We start from the raw sequence: 14,311 nt of genomic DNA, 5'->3' as shown, positions 1-14,311 counted from the left end.
ATATATTTAATTAAGTTCTTGCTTACTTGTATTTTGACATATTGTGGCTGGGAGAACCCTGAGTTACTCCCCATGATCGTATGCGTTCATGTTTACATGAATGACAGGTTTGTGATGCAGATTATAAGGGGGAGACGTGTGAGCTAGCGAGAACGTTGACCCTTGGACTTTAGTTATCGTTTTCTTAGACTCACCTATCTTTAGACTTGTGCTTATTCGTGGGATATCTTTTCCTCAACGCACTTTGTTTTTAATTGTAAAACTTAATTATCTTTCTTTTATTTTCGTTTGATCACTTATGGTGGATTTCGCACTTTAAACTTTTAAAGGTTTTAAAAATATCGTATTTTCCGCTTAAATTTAATAGTTCTTTTGATGCTTCATCGAGGGGTGTCACAGTATATGTGTAAGACAATCGCACATAAGTTTATAAAAAAGACGGTTTTTTAAATAATTACTTTTGTTCATTTTAGTGCTTATATATAAATATAATTTATACAATATGTGTAAGACGGACTTACATATGAATAAAGGTTAAAGACTACCTAAAATTATAGAAGACATATCTTAGTCCCATAAAATTGACAATTAAAAGAAGATAAAAAGGAAAAAAAGAAAAAAAGATGTTACTTTACCATCGCGAGGCTTCCGAGTGAGCATTCATCATCTATCATCTTCTTACACCCCAACAAATACCCAGATACTCCTATATCTATTAAATCTATAAACCTTGCAGTTGAACCACAATTAAATTCCTAATGCCCCAATTAAATCCCTAAATTAAACCCCTAATACACCAATTTATCATCTCAAAATTAGTAGAGTTTCTAATACCTCCATTGCTTTAATCGGCATTACTAAAATCGGGTTGCTTATCATCGGTGGTTCGGACAGTTAATAATCGTCGTCTTCTCTATGCATGCATGGTATGGTTACCCAACTTAATTTGATAACCTTTAATTTATTTGTCATGTGAATAATCTATTCAACTTACATGAATACTATAATGATTTTGATGTTTCATTTATAAACGATGAGATGACAGCATGGAAGGCGTTGTTATTAAGTCGGTTCATATATCGATCTACAAACACATGCTGCATTATCTTAATGATGTACGAAGGTATATGAAAGACCTTTATTCCATTTTTCTTGAATTTTTTTCTTTTACTCCTATCATATTTATGTTAGATAAAGAGATGATTTAAAAGTTACGGAAAAAACAATAAGCATCTGGGTTGTGGTTTATTAGCAGTTACACAAGATGTGTGCCTTAAACAATAAATAACTGAAATTAATCCAAAGGCTGAAAGTTAGATCATACAATCGAAGTACCATTACCCTATCAGTTACGAAATGCTTCTTTGTACACTACATTTTCAGTAGTGTTATTTATGGTCCTGGACTCGATGTTTCAAATTGTAGCAGTTGTCCGTGCTTATGTTTCGAGCCAACTCTCAGGCTTCTATTGAAAGGTCAACTGCCAGGCCACTCGACGGTTTTGGTCACGAGAATTTTTAATCCCCTTTCACTTATGACCCTATATAAGGCAACTTAAAGTTGACCGTGACTAAAAAATGGTCGCGATAGATACTAACCCACATGTAAAAGTGTCTGACCTTGGCTTTTGTTTATAGTCATTGCATAACATGATAACTGGCACTTGTCTTCCGTTGGAATCTTATGGGCAACGTACTGGTACCTGACGGACTTAAAACCATCCTAGGAATGAGCTTATTGCCTATGTTTGTTCCAGATATAATGGTGGCTTGGATTATGTGGTTCCCAAGTTGGTTAACCAATAACCAACCTAGAACCGTTGCACAAACCACCAGACTGATCAAGGTTCTCATGAGCATTATCAGAGCGCCTATCTTCAACTTTATTATATGATTTAGGAGCCCAGAGAAGTTTATAAAGTTTAAAAACTCGAGTTCAATTTACATCTCCGTAATTACCCACATTCCAATACTCGAGTTCAATTTACATCTCCGTAATTACCCACATTCCAATTGGTTTTGTTTATACTATCAGAACCCAGCTTGATATTTTTGCAATCAATGTAGCCAAATATGTCTCTAGCCATCCATCCTGAATGTGGTGGCAAGAGAGTTATGTTTATCTTACATGTCCTTTAGTTTAGAGATTACGTCATGATCATACAGATCTGGATTGGGTCTGGATTGGCTGGGCTGTGACATTGTCATCTAAATATGTTAGTATACCGGTTAACTAATCGTGCAAAATCAACAAATAAGCTTAAAAATACTAACTTTACAACACGCTTTCGGTTGGAGATTTCATCTTCAATGTCGTATATATAAAGTTGTGTGAACTTTGGGGATGCGCCTTCCATAGGCAGTAGACTACCTATGTTGTGATGTTGTGGTAGTTTTGGCCATGTAGTTTAAATGTGTTAGTAGGTTCCTGAGTGTTGCAGGGGACTCTTGTAGAAATGGTAGCTGCACTTTACCTCGTATACTACAGAGTGAGAACTTTGGGTTGGGTTTTTTCTATCTTCCCTGACCCTTTAGTTGTACCGTATCATTGATCCACAAGACACACAACACCATGTGGATCTCCAATATCCCAATACTCTAGATAAATTAAAAGATGAGACTAAGTTAATATAGGTTTATTAAGTGTAGATAGATATGGAAACCTTGAAGTCTGAAGTTATAAGATGTGTAGTTATGCTATAAATAATAGCAATACCTTCACCAAATAATGTTAAATCAGCTCCTTTCATTCGTAAGAAGGACAACATTATAGGTTTAGGTTAGTGAATGTATATATATGTTGTCTAAATTTAACAACTAATGGCAAGATTACATCATTAATTACCTTCTTGTAGTTCATCATTTCATCTGGAATATAATATACACATGTTATTGTCTATTGCCTAGACACTAAACTAATAGTAATATAACCCTGCTATAATCAGGGTTTTCTGAGTACCTTCTTAAACAAAAGGTTTTATGACTATTACCCCCGTCGTCATTATCGTCTAGCAATCCATGATCTTCTAATTGTGTTCTATTAAAGATATAGTTGGTACATTCTCCTGCAACATTGTGTGTCGGACATAATTTATTTTAAATCGTCAGTATAACACATTAAGACATTCCAATACATTTTTTCGTATGTATAAAAAACATTATCAGAGCTAGCAATTGTTCCATAACAAACTGTATACTATAAGAACATGAAGTACCTTTTTTGTATGTTGTTTGACATCCATTAGTAGACAAATATGTCGTTTTATTGTTTTATTTAAACTGAAATTAAAAGGAGTTTATGGTGGTTGTTTCAAACATATAATAAGATATATAAGTAAAATTAATATGTGGAGTTATAGACAATCGACTATGAATCAGTTGATATATACCTGAGTTCTCTGCGTTTCTTGGTAATTCAAATTGAATATAGTAAGTTTCTTGTAACACTATGTTTAATCTTTCTATTTTAGATGACGATTTCCAGAGGCAAAAGGAAGGGGAGCTCCCAAACAACAACACACACGATGGACCATTATTAGAGGAATGAGCAGCATATGAAGTTAGGTTTCCGATTGAGAGACTTCCGTGGTCATGTTAAAAAGTGAGATATTGTAAAAGTTTATATATAGAGATAAGTGTCTAGATTATTATTATTATTATTATTATTATTATTATTATTATTATTATTATTATTATTATTATTATTATTATTATTATTATTATTATTATTATTATTATTATTATTATTATTATTATTATTATTATTATTATTATTATTATTATTATTATTATTATTATTATTATTATTATTATTATTATTATTATTATTATTATTATTATTATTATTATTATTATTATTATTATTATTATTATTATTATTATTATTATTATTATTATTATTATTATTATTATTATTATTATTATTATTATTATTATTATTATTATTATTATTATTATTATTATTATTATTATTATTATTATTATTATTATTATTATTATTATTATTATTATTATTATTATTATTATTATTATTATTATTATTATTATTATTATTATTATTATTATTATTATTATTATTATTATTATTATTATTATTATTATTATTATTATTATTATTATTATTATTATTATTATTATTATTATTATTATTATTATTATTATTATTATTATTATTATTATTATTATTATTATTATTATTATTATTATTATTATTATTATTATTATTATTATTATTATTATTATTATTATTATTATTATTATTATTATTATTATTATTATTATTATTATTATTATTATTATTATTATTATTATTATTATTATTATTATTATTATTATTATTATTATTATTATTATTATTATTATTATTATTATTATTATTATTATTATTATTATTATTATTATTATTATTATTATTATTATTATTATTATTATTATTATTATTATTATTATTATTATTATTATTATTATTATTATTATTATTATTATTATTATTATTATTATTATTATTATTATTATTATTATTATTATTATTATTATTATTATTATTATTATTATTATTATTATTATTATTATTATTATTATTATTATTATTATTATTATTATTATTATTATTATTATTATTATTATTATTATTATTATTATTATTATTATTATTATTATTATTATTATTATTATTATTATTATTATTATTATTATTATTATTATTATTATTATTATTATTATTATTATTATTATTATTATTATTATTATTATTATTATTATTATTATTATTATTATTATTATTATTATTATTATTATTATTATTATTATTATTATTATTATTATTATTATTATTATTATTATTATTATTATTATTATTATTATTATTATTATTATTATTATTATTATTATTATTATTATTTTCTTTTGCTATTTTTAGGGATTTTGATTGAAAGGATTTTTTTTGTGTTAATTGAGAGTTTGTGATCAAACATCAACAAACAACGTAAGGTTAAGTGATCTGGATATTTAGGATAAGTGGGGTATCATAGGAGGGTGGGTAAGTAGGCGGGAAAAGAAAATTGATTAAGAGTCAAGACAATGACCGAAACCTAATACGAGTAGTAACCAAATAAACCGGACCCAATTAATTCGGAGTTGGTTACATCACAATTAACTGATCTACCGTATCATTAATTTCCAAATCTGTGTTTTCAATTTCGGACCCCCCTTTTTTACCCATTAATTCCGGGTTCTTCCCCCAATTTCATCTCTTTTTTTAATACAAACCCTAACCCTAATTTCACCCGGACTCTCCGTCCAACCTATCAGATATTTCACCCGGTAAGCACTCTTTAATTCATGTTTTCGGTGATTTTCCTTCTTTCAATTAATCGGGTCGGGTTATTTTTTCGGGTCTTGTGATTTTGGCTGCATTTGTGATTATAGGCATGGAATTGACGTTGTAATTTCATAATTGTGGAATGTTTGTTTGATAATATTGACTACATATTAAACCCGGATCCGGTTACTTGTAAATGGGTTGATTTCACTTGTTGAATTGTTGAATGTCGGATAATGTTTGATTTGAGCCTCATTGCTGCTGCTGAAAGTTTCAACTTTCAACCTTTTTGGTTTGTGTAGACGTCGAACCCTGGTTTCGGATTCATATATTAGAAGCTTTTTCGAGTTAAATTAATTGATTAAAATATTTTGCATTTTAAAATGTGAATGATTGGTTTTAGTTAATTTTGTACGTATACAACCAAGTCATAATTCATTGACGGAATGAAATACGGAGTATGTAATATGTACACAAATTCTCATTTGTGACGGCCGATATCCGTCACAAGCTTGTGACGGGTCAAATAAAACCCACATCGTATATCTTATATATATATCTATCTATAGTATTAAAGGAAGCTTTTTTTTTCGAGCGATTACAGAGACTCCAATTTTTACGGACTACCTAAAATAAAAAATAATAATGTTGAATCATTAATGTAAAAAAAAAAAATCGTTGTTGGTGTACGTAGTTGTATAGTTGATCACCGATAAATTATTAGTGCTTAATTTTAGCATAAATGTTTTGTCGTTCAGTAGTATAACATCAAGATATACTTATATTATGTAGTTAACTTTTTCATTGTCACAAGCACATCCGGTTTTTAGTTAAATACAAGACGCTATATCTATAACACATGTTGCATAACATAATAATGAACCTTTAATAACGAAAACATGCCTTTATAAGTTTTACAAATTATTTTCACCAACAACTACGTAATACTGAATGATGTTACGTAAACCAACATGTATCATTATTATATATATTTAGTGTATTCAGAGAAAATGCTAGATCTCTTACAACATAATTTTACCTTGACTATCTACATAAAACTAAGAGCATTTGATTCTTATAAACTTCTCGCAAAATCAAATCCAAATTGAATTCTAATATAATTAGTAGTCTAAACAACAATCCATCAAAAATATATGTGATTCTTTTACATAAAATGGAAAGGGCACCTAGTAGTATCATATGTGACAATAACATTATCTAGTAGTTTATGACATCATCAAAATCGTTGGGTTACCAAATTAGTATTTTAGGGCATCGCTGAAAATGTTAGTTTACGTTACCATGGTCTGGTAATATAAAACTATTATATTTAATAAAAATTAAAACCCTGCTGAAAATGGGGGCAAACAAAATTTGGAGGGTTGCTTTAGATGAGGTTTGATTAAGTATCAGTTTTATAACAAAAACACAACGAAAGCGTTGTGGCATTTGTTATTATCTATATCAGTTGTATAACATTCAGAAATATAGTTGGACTATAGAGTTATCGTTATTATTGTCTCACGCACTTTTGGTCTTTGACTATTTACAGTTAAGAATACTTGTCCTTAAACTTTCATGCAAAATATATAATACGACACGTAATTTGGTAAATTTGTGAAAACTTTTTTGTAAACAATGTCCTTTGTGTGGCGTTGATACATTTGGTCTTTATTATCGATGAGAACCTTAATTAATCCCTCGTATAACATTGATCTTGACGCTTTTACGTAAAGCTGGCCATTACTAAAAAGTAGTTTTGGCAGATAAATTTAGACATTATTAAGTGACTGTCTCCGCTTAAGAATGAAAGGAATTTTTATCCTCGGCTTCTATACCTTTTTCCGACTTTGGAACTCGTAATTATCTTCACTTCTACTATGATTTTTCCAAAGCGATTGATACTATGACAGGTCCCGTTTCATAATCCTCTTGTTCCTCAACAACATAACTGATATGCCACACTTGGTATTGTGGTAGAGCTTACCATTATGATTATATTAAAAAAAATGAATCATGTACATTCCCTTCCCTTCTTAAACATATTTCACTTTGCTTGGCCAAATTTGTATAACTTTCACCATTAATATGTCGAAAATCATGGTCAAACTAACACATTGACGACTGTTTAAAAGCAATACAAAAGATCATTGCGAAGAGGGTGAAGTAAATTAATGTGAAAATCAGAAAAGATAATGAATTTTGCTCCTTAAGTCTAACTCTACTAAAGTACTCTACCAAGTCTCGCATAACGAAGACAAAAAACGATTGCTAAAAGCAAGGATGTCATACAGGGGAGGGGACGTGACGGTTGTAGGTCTTCTCACGTGTTGCGGGTAAAAAATTTCAAAACTATAACTCACTGAACTTGTGGAGATCTTAAAATAGTTTTATATTTGTTTATTTTATAACTTTCTCAAATAAGTCTCATAATATTTTTACCCATGTCTAACACTCATAGTTGGCATGATTTTTACCCAAGACAAATGCGACATAATTGGACACTTACTTGTGATAGAATTTCCCTTTTTATCAAATTTGCTTCTTCTCAAATAATTATCATCATATTTTTACCCATGTCTAACACTCATAGTTGGCATGATTTTTACCCAAGACAAATGCGACATAATTGGACACTTACTTGTGATAGAATTTCCCTTTTTATCAAATTTGCTTCTTCTTATTGCAGAGCTAACAATTTTTATTCTTATGTTAAAAGGAACTTGAGATTAACTCCTAACAATAGGCTCAAAAGCAAGTAAACATGGGCATATAAATAAGAAATTAATTTGATATGAGGAAGGTCGGGAGATTATGAAAAATCTCATATTTAGTCTTCGTTTCTATGAAATAAGTTTAAGCTTATTTGACCAAAATTTCATTTATCTTAATTTCTTATAAGTATTTGGTAGACAAATTATTTACCAAAATAAGAGTAGCGTGTGAGAAATAAGTTACCTGTTTGTTATTTTTAATTCTTCAATTTACAAATAAAAGGGTACGGAAGACTGGTCTCTCATTAACTTATTGAAATACCGTCTCTCCCAAGTTGTAGTGTCAATTTAAAATATTAAATATGAAATACTTATTATATCTTTTTATGTCATTTTACTAAAAAAACAGCTACCTTTCGGCTAGTTTTTTCAACATTTTCTTTTTAATCAATTAATTTATCAACTCGTAACTTTCAGTTACCTTTTAAGCTTTTTTTTTTAGGTTTCAGTTAACTTTTTAGTTTTAATATGACTAATGGAATCTGTGATATAGTATAACTTTTCAGTTTCAGTTAAACTATACGTATATCTTAATACGTACTTTTGTATGTTATTAATATACCATATAATTAGTTACATTGTGTATTTAGAGTAGCACCTACTATTATTTCTTTTAATCTTTCCAATTTTTCATGAGTCCAACACTCAAACTCTAAATGGTTAAAAATGTTTTGATTTTCTGCATTGTAATTAGTTTTTTTGTTCTTCTTGTTTATGTTAAGAAGAATTGTGCATTAAGTATAATTTTATCCTTTGGAAAATGAATCTAAGAAGAAACCAATATTATGTAATGGTTATATTACAATTGATCATCAGTTCATCATATATGAATAATACTATTAGTTACTCCAAGCTTTAAGTTATTCAAACCACCAAATTTTACATCAGTTATATATTCCCGGTTTTGTTCCTCTACGATCTAATGATCTACACATTCTTATATAGAGTAAATTAACGAAACAAAATAGTACTTCCTTCAACCCGATCAATAATTTACACTTTCCTATTTAATGTGAATAAATCAATAGTTTACACTTTTCTTTTATAGTAAATAAACAAACCCATATGGATGGCTTGGAAAATCCGTCAGTTTCCCGCATTATTTCCTCCTTATTACGAGTTGCTTTTGATTTTTTTAATAATTTTAAACTCATTCCTCTCTCATTACCTTAATAATCGTGTATAAAGCAATTGTAAACTGTAATTGACTGGGACGGAGGGAGTAACATACATAGATCGGTGAATTATTTTATATGTATTGATCACTTGAATGTGTATCGAGGCATGTAAGATTTATATAGTCACTCCAATGATTATTTTGTGATTATATTTTGATGGAATAACCGTAGTGTATACTTCAAGGAACTACGTAGTACATCAACTTAACATCACACTCTAAACAAATAAATTCATTATTTAGCCGTCGACTTCTTGAATTTTGATGCGATAATACAAACTACAAATGTATGAGACCATAAGTAGGAGAAAAGTAAAAATGATAACTTGACCTATTATAAATGTCTGTTATCTGTTTGATAATTGTAATCTACCTATATTAGGATAATTTTATTAAAATATATTTGATCTACTTATATTAGGATAATTATTTTAAATTTTGTTTTAAATATTAAGAAAATCTACTTCTATTAGGATAAATTTCGTAAATTTATTTCGAAATCTACTCTTGTTAGGATTTCTAAAAAAGTTGGACTCTCTAATATCGCTCGAAAAGTTTCTGCTTTATATATATGCATTGATTGATTCAGTATGATAAACATTGGTAAATCGTCAATTATAAGCAGTTACGGAGTATATTGTAGAGTACATCACCTTTCTATTAGAAAGGAAATAATTTAGTATTTAATTATTTAACTACATCCTTATTTAAAGCAAATCTACCTAATTCTTCTTTTCTCCTATTGTAGTTTATTGTTAGATTAGATTATTGTTAGATTTGTCTATGCATGAGTTACTTTTCTAGTGCCTAATTCTTCGTCTTTTTCTTATTGCAGGCGGCATTCTTGAGATTGACTTAGGACAAGCAAAAGATGGATAAGTAGCCAGAAAGAATCCAATTATTATTTACGTAAGTTATTGTCTTCAACATTCTTGGTTTATGATTTTTTTGTGATTTATTTTCCCTCCTGGGTATTTGTCCATGAATTTTACATGTTGTTTTGTTAATAGCTCCCTCAAACTAATGGAAAGGTCACTTTTTATGCGCGGATTTGATTTTAATATAAATTATTGTAAAAATCATCTTATACAAGAATTTATGGTCCTAAAATTGATTCCGTTAAGATTTTTTTTTAGAATATTGCAACCTTACAATATGGCTTTTATAAAGATGATAATATTTTGGACCCAATAATAATAGTATTATAGTATTATAGTATTATTATGAATATAACATTCTATAAAGCGACTTACATCATCCCGTCAAAGCACACAAGCAAGAAAGTCAGGTGACGGTCTGATAAGCAGGGGCGTCTCAAAACAATCGGAGGCCCGATGCTAAAAGGAAAAAAAAGGCCCTAAAAATTACACTCCAAACTTTGTACAAAATGAACTTCTGTCAATTCTCATTGCTTAATTACGGGAGTAACAAATAAAAGTGCATAATTTGATTACACCATTCATTCACTTCATCATCTCTCTTGTGGTCAACCATTTAAGCATGAATTATTATCACTTGCAACTATGGAGGGGTAGACTAGACTCCATCGCCATCAATTAATTTTTCAGACCCATATAAAGATTTAACCAAAATAATTACGAGTATGAACAAACTAAATTTTGATTGAAACCATCAAATACGGAGTATCAGATTAAGAATCCACCCAAAATTATCATGGATTAACCACAATAATCATAAACTACAAACAGATTTAAACTAAAATTCATTAAATAAGAGAGAAATTTCTACCTTATCTTTAAATTGTTTCTCTTTTGTAAACTTTTCGACTTGAAATTGATGAACGGTTGCCTTCTGAAAAAAAATCGTAATAGCTAGAATGATTATTCATGAACGTTTGATTATTTGAAAATTAGGAGTTTGAGTATGGAAATCTCAAACGACATATTGGGAAGGAGAGAAAATTAAGGAGTGATTATAGTGATATCTTGAATGTTCTTGTGATCAGTTGTAGTTCGAGATTTTTTTATTTTTTTTTACATAGGTATGGATTACGAACTTGGGCTCAAAATAAGGAGGCCCGGTGCGAGCGCCCTGGGTGGCCCTAGGCCTTAGACGCCCCTGCTGATAAGGTTTTTGCCGAAAAAGCTAAAGTAAAGAGGATTTGGTAAATAGTTGGTTAGAGAACTCCTTAATCAATGAAAAAAGGGGTCCGGATTCTAGAATAGAGCCGTCAGAAGTTAGAGCGTATCAACAATTTATGAGACATTTGTCCTGATTTGTATTTGTATTAATGTTCTTCGGCATTATTGGTATCTAGCATTAGGGTAACTCAATACGTTCATTTTAATGAATTGGTATCATTATTGAGTGTTATTGCAGAACTCTGGCGATCGACGATGATAAGTGATGATAAATCAAGCTTCTTATCTCATTTAAATGGTTAGTTTGTTGGTGAGAATTTATAAATACTTGGGCACATACACATATAAGTACATACCGAGTATTAGATAAAGTTTTTGGATGACTCATGCATGAAAATGACACTACATTTTTTTTTAAAAATCAACCTTACAAAATATCTTGAATAGTAGAGGTTTTATTTTAAATTTTTTTTTTTTGGAATAATTACAGAGTAGCATTTAAGATAAGAGTTTTTCTAACGTGTATCTTAAAGGCACACATTAATAATCCAAAAAAAGAAAGATTATTGAGAATAAATCATAAATGAGTGATGCACAAACTCACATTTACCATAATTAGTCAAATATTCTCAACAATATTTTTCTAATTAGTTTATTAACATATACCCTTAGGGCACACATTAAAAAAACCCGATAAGATAAATATAGAATCCATGATATTTTAGTAGAAGTTCTTCAACAAAATCATATTTAATTTTGAGTTTCAATTACCAAAAGTCTTATCACGCAGAAGTACGATACAGTTGATAGTAAACTAAACCTCTTAGTTATATTTCAAGACAAGATTACATCACCTAACTTATAATAGAAAAATTTAGGTCATGTGCCAATTTCATATAACAAGTTTTGGTTGTACGATAGCTATAAATGCATGTCATCAAACATCATAGAAAAGTTTTCATAACCTACGATTTTGTGAGAATAAAATTAGTATTGTCTGTTTTTTCCAATATAAGGAGAAAGATAATGGACAATAATTAAGCCACACATACCTACAACTAAGCAAACTTACACATAGGCTTTACGTAATTTATATGTTTGTTATTTTAATATGGCTTAAAGATACCTGTGAACTAAACTTAAAAGAAAGTTAGTGGAAAAAATTATAGAAAAATTGAGTATCAAATCACGTTTTTTTTATTTTCAATTATATCTGATGGGGCATATTCTGCACCCGCTGACTGAGTCAACATATTGAGCAAGGTCAAAGATATCCACAGCAAGTCAACGTATTAGAGACTGACCTAAATCGACGACTTTGCACTGTCGGCTGTCACTGGGTCTCGGCTAAGCAACTAGCCACGGTAGGAGACATTACCGCGACTCACATCCAAGTCCCCAAGCATGGGGTCAACCAGGCCAGCCGGCCTGCCATGGGTCCCTCGGCCGAGGGTAGATCAGTCTTTCCACCTGATCTGCCACTTGGCCACTACGTGACAAAAGGTGAAAGTCTATAAATACTCCTCAACCCTCATTGAGAAAACGATCGAATAATCCACAATTCACCCTAATACTCACTATAAATCTGGTATAAACTCCCTTATCTCTCTACAATATACTTTGCCAAGTAACACACAACTTAATCTCTTTAAGTTTACTGACTTGAGCGTCGGAGTGAGTTCGCTCGGTGCACAAGCCGAGCCCTCGCTTGTTCATTGTTTCAGGAGAGGCCGAAAGGAAGAGTCAAGCAAAGTCATCATTCTACAAGCATACGTGGTAACAAATCCTGCTCCGGAATTACACCCGGAACAATTGGCGCCGTCTGTGGGGATCAACATACAAAAAGCTGGTCACCTACCTTACAAAAAAAAAAAAAAAAAACCGAAAACCATTCAAAGAGCTAAGAAGATGTCAAAACAACAAGAAATAATAGTGAGCGACGAAACTGCATTCTACCAGGATGACACGTTTCCTAATTATGAGATCGGGCAGTCCCCCACCGGCCGAGTGATTGAGCGGTGAAGTACGGGATGCCAAAAGAGCGAAACACCGCCGCCCACCGGCCAAGTCACCGTCATGGGACATGTGGTCGATGCAGCCCAACCGAAGCTATTCCCGGACTCGATGGGTAGTACGCCGATCACCCTCGCCGCAACGACGGTGACGGGCGCACCCACGGGTGACCAGGGCCCATAAAGTGACCCCGAACAACTTGTCCGGGCGATACAAGGAGCCATGCATACTAGGACGCCGGCGGAGCCCGTGCCGCCGGTGGCGCACCAAAGTCCTTCTCCCACTCGCGGGAGGACAGCGTCGCCGCGGCAACAACGAGGCCACCCCCGAAGAAATGAAGAAAGAAGTCCGACTCTCCAAAGTCGGACAACAAGAAGCCCTTCCCGCCACGGGGAGAGAAGCCGGACTAGGGTTGCGAGGAGCCGATCGCCACGTGTCATTCGACACGTGGTCAGACAGCCCCTCAGCGCCTATGTCCTCGAAGTCTCCGTGCCGACCAAACCGAAGCCGCCGTCCCTATCATACAAAGGGGACAAGTGACCCAACCGACCACGTCGAGGCTTTCGAGTCTTACATGTCGGTATGGGAGCAACCTGATGAGGTATGGTGCCGAGTCTTCCCAACAACCCTGCATGGGATGGCCCGGAGTTGGTACAAGGGGCTGCCTAATGGTTCGGATATCGCTACGCCGACCTAAGGGATAACTTCATAGCCCAAGACGCCCGCAACAAGAGAAGGGCCGTGGAGACATCGGATCTCCTCACTATCCGACAGGGGGAGGACGAGTCTCTACGAAGCTATGTGAAGAGGTTCGACGCAAAAGCTCAGCAGATCCGTGAGCTGAACACCGAACTGGCGGCCTTCGCATCGATGAAGGCCTCCGGCGAGCTAAAAATGAGCCGATCAAGTGCGAGGACCTCAACCTC

General features: G+C 31.4%; 1 long non-coding RNA gene across 1 annotated transcript; it reads left to right on the top strand.

Annotated features, from left to right (window-relative positions):
- The first annotated feature begins 611 nt into the window (after positions 1–611).
- Positions 612–3,655, top strand: LOC141630081 (uncharacterized). The gene is made up of 3 exons (XR_012537424.1): positions 612–926; positions 1,046–1,123; positions 3,470–3,655. It is a non-coding gene; the product is annotated as an uncharacterized LOC141630081 (long non-coding RNA).
- The last annotated feature ends 10,656 nt before the right edge of the window (positions 3,656–14,311 follow it).

The sequence above is a fragment of the Silene latifolia genome, chromosome Y, assembly GCF_048544455.1.
Source record: "Silene latifolia isolate original U9 population chromosome Y, ASM4854445v1, whole genome shotgun sequence".
Taxonomy (NCBI): Eukaryota; Viridiplantae; Streptophyta; class Magnoliopsida; order Caryophyllales; family Caryophyllaceae; genus Silene; species Silene latifolia.
The sequence above is the reverse complement of the archived record's forward strand: the minus strand, read 5'-3'. Positions and strand labels throughout refer to the sequence as shown.